This window comes from Lepidochelys kempii, chromosome 1 (genome assembly GCF_965140285.1).
Source record: "Lepidochelys kempii isolate rLepKem1 chromosome 1, rLepKem1.hap1, whole genome shotgun sequence".
Lineage (NCBI taxonomy): Eukaryota > Metazoa > Chordata > Testudines > Cheloniidae > Lepidochelys > Lepidochelys kempii.
In genome coordinates, this window is record NC_136380.1 from 6,051,217 (window position 1) to 6,059,495 (window position 8,279).

Sequence of the window (8,279 nt, forward strand, 5' to 3'; positions counted from 1 at the left end):
TATCATGGACCCAAACTGAAGAGTTGAGATCTGGATCCAGACTGAAATCTTGTTCCAGAATGTTCGAGCATTCTGATCCAGTGTTTTGGTTCAGGTCCATTCTGCTTTTCTTGTGTTCCCTTTAATAATGAGTTCATAGAAGTCTTCATATGCCAAGCTCCATGTAGGGGAGAGGGTGTGGTCTAGTCTAGTGAAGGGGCACTCATCTGAGAGCCTGGAGATCTGACTTCTGTCACTGATCTCCTGCGTGACCTTGCACAAGTTGCTTACCTGTTTTGTGTTTCAGTTTCTCTCTCAGTTAAATGAGGATCTACATCCTCCTTCTCATGAGTGTCAGTGGGCTTTGAATCCGACCCATTGATAATTGTGCTCTTTGGTAAATCACTTGGAGATTTATAAATGCAAATCTCTATATAAGAACAGGATATTTTTAGTAATGGAATGTTCTAACTGATCTGGGGATGTGTGAGTACCACCAGGGTTTTTAATCAAGGTTCTGACTCCAACCTGTCTGAAGAGCGGGGCAGGATGGGCCAGGTTTTCTGTTATGGTGTCATGTATTTTTAATGATGTTGCTTTTAATTGTAGGTTATGTGGTTTAAGAAACTGACCAGAACCTCCCCAGTGCAAGAAACCAACATCAGTCCTGCAATATTCCTCCTGGCAGGCATCCCAGGGCTGGAAGCTCATGGCCCCTGGTTCTCCATCCCTTTCTGTTCCATGTACCTCATTGCAATTTTAGGAAACAGTCTGATTCTGTTTGTGATCAAGACACAACAGAATCTCCATCAGCCCATGTACTTGTTCCTTTCTATGTTGTCTGTCACTGACCTTGGCTTGTCTGCTTCCACCTTGCCAACAATGCTCAGCGTCTTCCTGTTTAACACCAGAGAAATTGGCATTGATGTCTGTCTGACCCAACTTTTCTTTATTCACACTTTCTCCATGATGGAATCCTCTGTACTATTAGCCATGGCATTTGACCGCTTTGTTGCAATACGCCACCCGTTGAGATACGCTTCGACTTTAACCAGTGCGAGGATAGGACACATAGGGCTGGCGATAATAATCAGGGGTATTGGTCTGCATATCCCAGCTATCATTCTTCTCAAGAGGTGGCCCTATAGCAAGATCCAACCTCTCTCTTATTCATATTGTTTGCATCCAGATGTGATGAAGATAGCCTGCACAGACACTGCATCCAGCAGCTTCTATGGTTTGTTTGTTATCCTTTCTTCTCTGGGATTAGACTCAGTGCTCATTGTCTTGTCTTGTCTATTACCAGCAGGACAACCTGGATTTGTGCTGGAAATGGCCCACCTGTTGATCACTTTAGATAAGCTATTACCAGCAGGACAGTGGGGTGGGAGGAGGTATTGTTTCATGATTTCTGTGTGTATATAAAGTCTGCTGCAGTTTCCACGGTAAACATCTGATGAAGTGAGCTGTAGCTCACGAAAGCTCATGCTCAAATAAATTGGTTAGTCTCTAAGGTGCCACAAGTACTCCTTTTCTTTTTGTCTTACATCATGATCCTTCAGACTGTATTGAGTATCACATCCTGGCAAGAGCGTCTCAAGGCTCTGAACACCTGTGTCTCCCACATCTGCGTCACCCTGCTTTTCTAAACCCTGCAGATCAGTTTATCTATGATTCACAGGTTTAAGAAACAGACTCTCCCTCAGAGTCAAATTCTTCTGTCTTATCTCCACCTCCTCCTCCCCCTGGTGCTCAATCCAATTGTACACAACATGAAAACCAAAGAGATTCGTAAACAGATCATGAAGATTTTCAAGGTTCCTTCCCCACTCTGAACTCTAGGGTACAGATGTGGGGACCTGCATGAAAACCTCCTAAGCTTACTTTTACCAGCTTAGGTTAAAACTTCCCCAAGATACAAACTATTTTAGCCTTTGCACTTGGACTTCCACTGCCACCACCAACCGTTTATCTATGTTTATTTTTATTAGGAAAGCGTAGTTTGGAAACGTCTTTCCCCCGAAAATCCTCCCAACCCTTTCACCCACTTCCTGGGAAAGGTTTGGTAAAAATCGTCACCAATTTACATAGGTGACCACAGACCCAGACCCTTGGATCTTAAGGACAATGAAAAAGCATTCAGTTTCGGAAAAGAAGGATTTTAATAGAAGTAAAAAAGAATCACCTCTGTAAAATCAGTATGGTAAATATCTTACAGGGTAATTAGATCCAAAACAGAGAGAATCCCTCTAGGCAAAACCTTAAGTTACAAAAAGACACACAAACAGGAATATTCATTCTATTCATCACAGCTTAATTTCTCAGCCATTTAAAGAAATCATAATCTAACGCATATCTAGCTATATTACTTACTAAATTCTTAGACTCCATTCCTGTTCTGTCCCCAGCAAACGCATCACAGAGACAGCCACAGACCCTTTGTTTTTTTCCCTCCTCCCAGCTTTTGGAAGTATCTTGTCTTCTCATTGGTCATTTTGGTCAGGTGCCAGCGAGGTTATCCTAGCTTCTTAACCTTTTACAGGTGAAAGAATTTTTCCTCTGTCCAGGAGGGATTTTAAAGGTGTTTACCCTTCCTATTATATTTATGACACGCCCCCCAAATCACAGCTAGGGTGAAATGCTGGCTGGGATTTCTTCCTGGAGCTCTAGGAAAAAACAGAGTCGATAAGACACATGCATCTCTAAATGTACTACCAAGTACATAAAGACTAACAATATTTTCCACATCTCAAAGATGATTTTAACCAGCTAATTCTGGGAAACTTTCATGGGAGGGTGCATCAGCCACTTTGTTAGAAGCTCCTGAGAAGTGTTGGATGTCAAAATCAAAATCTTGGAGAGCTAAACTCCACCAAATTAGTTTTTTGTTCATTCTATAGGGTGGAATTCTTGATCCCGTCCTTCCTGCATTAAAACTGCTCCCACACCACACTCGGATGCATCTGTGGTTACTAGGAACGGTTTATCAAAGTCTGGGACCCTTAGTACAGGGTCAGATATGAGTGTCGCTTTAAGCTGGTTAAAGGCCTTCTGACACTCTTCGGTTCACTGAACGGCATTTGGCTCTTTCTTTTTGGTTAGGTCTGCCAGTAGGGCAGTGATTTGGCTGTATTGTGGTACAAATCACCTGTAATAACCGGCCAAGCCTAAGAAGGATTGAACCTGTTTCTTTGACTTTGGGACAGGCCACTTTTGGATAGCATCCACTTTGGCCTGTAGGGGGTTGATAGTTTCTTGACCCACCAGGTTTCCAAGGTAAGTCACTCTGTTAAGGCCTATTTGACACTTCTTAGCCTTAACAGTTCGTCCTGCCTCCCTTATGCATTCAAAGACTTTTTGTAGATGTTCCAGGTGTCCTGCCCAGGAATCCGAAAATATGGCCACATCATCAAGGTAAGCGACTGCATATTCTCCTAATCCCGCTAGGGGATCATCTACAAGTCTTTGGAAGGTTTCAGAGTAACAGCCGTTTTAGTCTGTATTCGCAAAAAAGAAAAGGAGTACTTGTGGCACCTTAGAGACTAACCAATTTATTTGAGCATAAGCTTTCATGAGCTACAGCTCACTTCATTGGATGCATATTGTGGAAAGTACAGAAGATCTTTTTATACACACAAAGCATGAACAAATGGGTGTTTACCACTACAAAAGGTTTTCTCTCCCCTCACCCCACTCTCCTGTTGGTAATAGCTTATCTAAAGTGATCGCTCTCCTTACAATGTGTATGATAATCAAGGTGGGCCATTTCCACCACAAATCCAGGGTTTAACAAGAACGTCTGAGGGGGGACGGGGGGGGGTAGGAAAAAACAAGGGGAAATGGGTTACCTTGCATAATGACTTAACCACTCCCAGTCTCTATTCAAGCCTAAGATCTTCTATGCTTTCCACAGTATGTATCCGATGAAGTGAGCTGTAGCTCACGAAAGCTTATGCTCAAATAAATTGGTTCGTCTCTAAGGTGCCACAAGTACTCCAAGTCTTTGGAAGGTGATGGGTGCATTTCGCAACCCAAAAGGGAGGACATTAAATTCATACAGCCCAAGATGTGTGGTGAAGGCTGACCTTTCCTTGGCGGATTCATCTAGCGGTACCTGCCTGTACCTCTTGGTTAAGTCCAAAGTAGAGATGAACTGGGCCTGTCCCAGTTTCTCTAATAGTTCATCTGTGCGTGGCATTGGATCGTTGTCTGGGTGAGTTACAGCATTTAGCTTACGGTAGTCCACGCAAAAACGTATCTCCCCATCTGATTTGGGAACGAGAATCACTGGAGATGCCCATGCAGTTCCAGAGGGGCGGATTACACCCATCTGTAACATATCCTGGATCTCCCATTCTATCGCAGTTTTAGCTTGAGGAGACACCCGGTAAGGTTGGCCTTTAATTGGGTGAGCATTACCTGTGTCAATGGAGTGGTATGCCCATTCAGTCAGTCCTGGGGTGGCTGAGAACGTCGGCGTGTAGCTAGCGCACAGCTCCTTGATCTGCTGTCGCTGCATATGCTCAAAGGTCATGGAGAGATTCACTTCTTCCATGCCACCCGCACTTTTCCCTTCGTAGTAGACATCTTCAGGCCACTCAGCGTCATCTCCTCCCTGGGCTGTAAACTGACAAACCTTTAATTCTCTGGAATAAAAGGGCTTTAGAGAATTAATATGGTACACCTTAGGCTTTTGGTTGGAGGTGGGGAATGCTAGGAGATAATTAAGAGCTCCCAAGTGCTCCTGGACCGTGAATGGCTCTTCCCATGATACTTCCGTTTTATGGGCCTGGAGTGCCTTTAAGACCATGACCTGGTCTCCTACTTTGAAGGAACACTCTCTGGCATGTTTATCATACCAGGCTTTTTGCTCTTTTTGAGCATCCTTTAGGTTTTCTTTAGCAAGGGCTAAAGAGGTTCGGAGGGTGTTTTGTAGGTTGGTTACAAAGTCCAGAATGTTAGTTCCTGGAGAAGGTGTAAATCCCTCCCATTGCTGCTTCACCAACTGTAATGGCCCCTTAACCTCGCAGCCACATACAAGTTCAAATGGTGAAAACCCTGAACTGGGGTGTGGTAGAGCTCTGTACGCAAAGAGCAACTGCTGCAACACTAGGTCCCAATCATTGGAGTGCTCATTTACTAATTTAGGTATCATGGCCTCCAAAGTCCCATTAAACTTCTCCACCATGCCATTTGTTTGATGGTGGTAAGGAGTGGCAACCAAGTTATTTACCCCATGAGCTTCCCAAAGGTTTTCCATAGTTCCTGCCAGGAAATTAGTCCCTGCATCTGTGAGGATGTCGGAGGGCCAACCTACCCTGGCAAAAATGTCTGCTAGTGCCTGGCACACACTTTTAGCCCTGGTGTTGCTTAGAGCTACTGCTTCCGGTCATCGGGTGGCAAAATCCATGAAATCAGTATGGACTGCTTTCCTCTGAGTGTCTTTTTTGGAAAAAGACCCCGAATATCCACAGCTACTCACTGAAATGGAACTTCAATGATGGGGGTGGCTGGAGAGAGGCTTTGACCTGGTCTTGGGGTTTTCCCACTCTTTGGCATACTTCACAAGACCGGACATAGGTAGAAACATCCTTGCCCATCATCCTTGCCCATTCCCTCCCAGTGGAATGACCCCCCCACCAAACAGTCTTTGGTCCTGTTCACCCCAGCATGGCCACTAGGATGATCGTGGGCTAAGCTGAAGAGCTTGACCTGGTACTTAGTTGGAATTACCAACTGTCTCTGAGGATGCCAGTCTTCCTGGTGTCCACCGGAAAGCGTTTCCTTGTATAAAAGTCCTCTTTCTACAACAAACCTGGATCGATTAGAAGAGCTGAGAGGCAGTGGGTTGCTCCATGCTGCCATCCAAGCTCTCTGGAGGCTTTCATCTGCTTCCTGTTCGGTCTGAAATTGTTCCCTGGATGTTGGAGACATCAGTTCCTCATTGGATTTTGTACCTATGCTTGGGCCCTCTGGAAGCGATGTTGGGGATGGGTCTGTCTCCATTGACTGTGAACCGCTCTCTGCTGGGGCATTATGTTGGGGTTCAGGCTCCAGCTGAGCCTCTTGTGTAGGGTTATGGGCTGTTGTTGGTTCAGGTTCGGTGGGGCCCTCTGGTGTTGAGGTTGCAAGTACTGGATTCAGTGCTGGCAATGGGTCTGGTACTGGTCGTTCCACCGGTTCTGGTTCTGTGACTGGCTCTGTCTGGGTCTCTGGGACTGGATCTTCTACTGCTGTTGCAGAGATTGGCTCTGGGTCCAGGTCCATCACCTCTGACCGGGTCCTGATAGGAGTTTCGGGAACAGCACTAGGCGTGATGGCTGGTTTAGTCTGGCTGTGGGTGACCATTCCCACCCCCTTATCTGACTTCAAATGATTGGTCAAGTCTTCCCCCAACAGCATGGGGATGGGATAATCATCATAGACTGCAAAAGTACGCGTTCCTGACCAGCCCTGGTACTGGACATGCAACTTGGCTGTAGGCAAACTGTCAAGGTTCCTCCCCCACTCTGAACTCTAGCGTACAGATGTGGGGACCTGCATGAAAAACCTCCTAAGCTTATCTTTACCAGCTTAGGTCAAAACTTTCCCAAGGTACAAAATATTCCACCCGTTGTCCTTGGACTGGCCGCTACCACCACCAAACTAATACTGGTTACTGGGGAAGAGCTGTTTGGACGCGTCCTTCCCCCCAAAATACTTCCCAAAACCTTGCACCCCACTTCCTGGACAAGGTTTGGTAAAAAGCCTCACCAATTTGCCTACCTGACTACTGACCCAGACCCTTGGATCTTAAGAACAATGAACAATCCTCCCAACACTTGCACCCCCCCTTTCCTGGGAAACGTTGGATAAAAAGCCTCACCAATTTGCATAGGTGACCACAGACCCAAACCCTTGGATCTGAGAACAATGAAAAAGCATTCCGTTTTTTACAAGAAGACTTTTAATAAAAAATAGAAGTAAATAGAAATAAAGAAATCCCCCCTGTAAAATCAGGATGGTAGATATCTTACAGGGTAATTAGATTCAAAAACATAGAGAACCCCTCTAGGCAAAACCTTAAGTTACAAAAAGGATACACAGACAGAAATAGTTATTCTATTCAGCACAATTCTTTTCTCAGCCATTTAAAGAAATCATAATCTAACACATACCTAGCTAGATTACTTACTAAAAGTTCTAAGACTCCATTCTTGGTCTATCCCTGGCAGAAACCAGCATATAGACAGACACACAGACCCTTTGTTTCTCTCCCTCCTCCCAGCTTTTGAAAGGATCTTGTCTCCTCATTGGTCATTTTGGTCAGGTGCCAGCGAGGTTACCTTTAGCTTCTTAACCCTTTACAGGTGAGAGGAGCTTTCCCCTGGCCAGGAGGGATTTCAAAGGGGTTTACCCTTCCCTTTATATTTATGACACAAACTGAAAGAGTTGGACTTGAAGGGTTGAATCCTCACTTGGATCCCTGGGTTGATTAAATTGGGGTCCACTAAGGAAGCATGGATAGCTGACACTTGTGCTCTGGTGTCCTGCCACGCGATGACCTTCTTCCCGCCCACACTCACAGTTTCCCTGTGCTCCAAGGGTATCTGGGAGGTATCTGGGCCTGAGGACCTCTGGTGTGATTCCGGTGCAAGAACTGTAATCTGTTTGGGTTCTTGGGGCAGTTGGCCTTTACATGCCCTGGCTCGTTACATTTAAAACATCGTCCAGCTGAAGGGTCACTGGGGCGAAGTGGGTTGCTGGAGAATGGTGTGGTGGGACGATAAGGTGGCTGGAGGGTTCCTTGGGGGGTAGGTGGGGCCTTAGGCAGCCCCCAGTAATAGGGTGTGGTCTGAGGTTGTCCTTTCTGGTATCTGCTCCAACTGCGACCAGTTTTTTTCTTCTCTGCCACCTCCACCCATTTGGCTGTAATCTCCCCCACCTCGATTACAGTTTTGGTTTTCCCATCTAGGATGTATCTTTCTATTTCCTCAGGAACACCCTCTAAGAACTGCTCCATTTGCATTAGGAAGGGCAAATCTACTGGAGATTCAACACTTGCTCCGGATATCCAGGCATCCCAATGTTTCACAATGTGGTAGGCATGTCAGGTAAATGACACATCTGTTTTCCACCTTAGGGCTCTGAATCACCTACGGGAATGTATTGGTCTGTAGAGATGCTGTACCCAAGGCAGGACCTTTAGAAGTTTTCTAAGAAGGCCTCAGTATCATCTCCTGCCTTGTAGGTGGGGAACTTTCTGGGATGGGAAGTGGTACCTGGAGAAGGATTGCTGGGGTTTGTTGGTATATTCTGCA

At 45.6% G+C, this 8,279-nt stretch overlaps 1 pseudogene; it reads left to right on the forward strand.

Annotated features, from left to right (window-relative positions):
* Positions 1-591: 591 nt before the first annotated feature.
* LOC140905589 (olfactory receptor 51G2-like) lies at positions 592-1,814 on the forward strand (annotated as a pseudogene).
* The last annotated feature ends 6,465 nt before the right edge of the window (positions 1,815-8,279 follow it).